Consider the following 610-nt stretch of genomic DNA (forward strand, 5'->3'; position numbering starts at 1 on the left):
GCTGTAGACCAACAGGAAGAACAATTCATTTGTGTTTGTCTAGAACTTCATTGACCGCAAAAAATAAACAACTAAAAGCCAAAAGAAAAAGGGACACTGCACCTTGGAAACGCGCCAGCACGAGCCCCCATCCAAACCTGCGGCGGCATGAATCATCCTAAGAAAGAAAACATCATGGAGCAAAACAATTTGAAAGGCCTTCTAGCTCTCGACTGATCATCGTTAATGTCTTCTGAGAGCAGATCCCTAGGAGAACAGATTCCAAAAGAGGTACACTGAAGGTGCAGGAGAACTTCAAACAGTGGGGACGGGGATTTGAAAGTATAATGCAAATCTTTCCCCCTCCCCCTCCCCCCCTTTTTTTTTTTTTTTTTTTTTTTACATATCTACAGAAGTCTGACAATAAAACGATGAACACAGTGCAATGTCTTGGCTGCCTTGCAGCCAGAACTGGCTTAGTTGTGCATTCGCGGCGTGCCTCAGAATCACCCCGCCTAGGTAAATAAAATGGTGTCCTCCACTGTCTTCCATGGAGGAGTGAACTCACAGACGCTCCCCTAGAAGCCCAGTTCTAAAATGGCTTTGCAGCCTCTGGAGGGGAAGGCGTTTC

Source organism: Eretmochelys imbricata, chromosome 18 (genome assembly GCF_965152235.1).
Source record: "Eretmochelys imbricata isolate rEreImb1 chromosome 18, rEreImb1.hap1, whole genome shotgun sequence".
Taxonomy (NCBI): domain Eukaryota; kingdom Metazoa; phylum Chordata; order Testudines; family Cheloniidae; genus Eretmochelys; species Eretmochelys imbricata.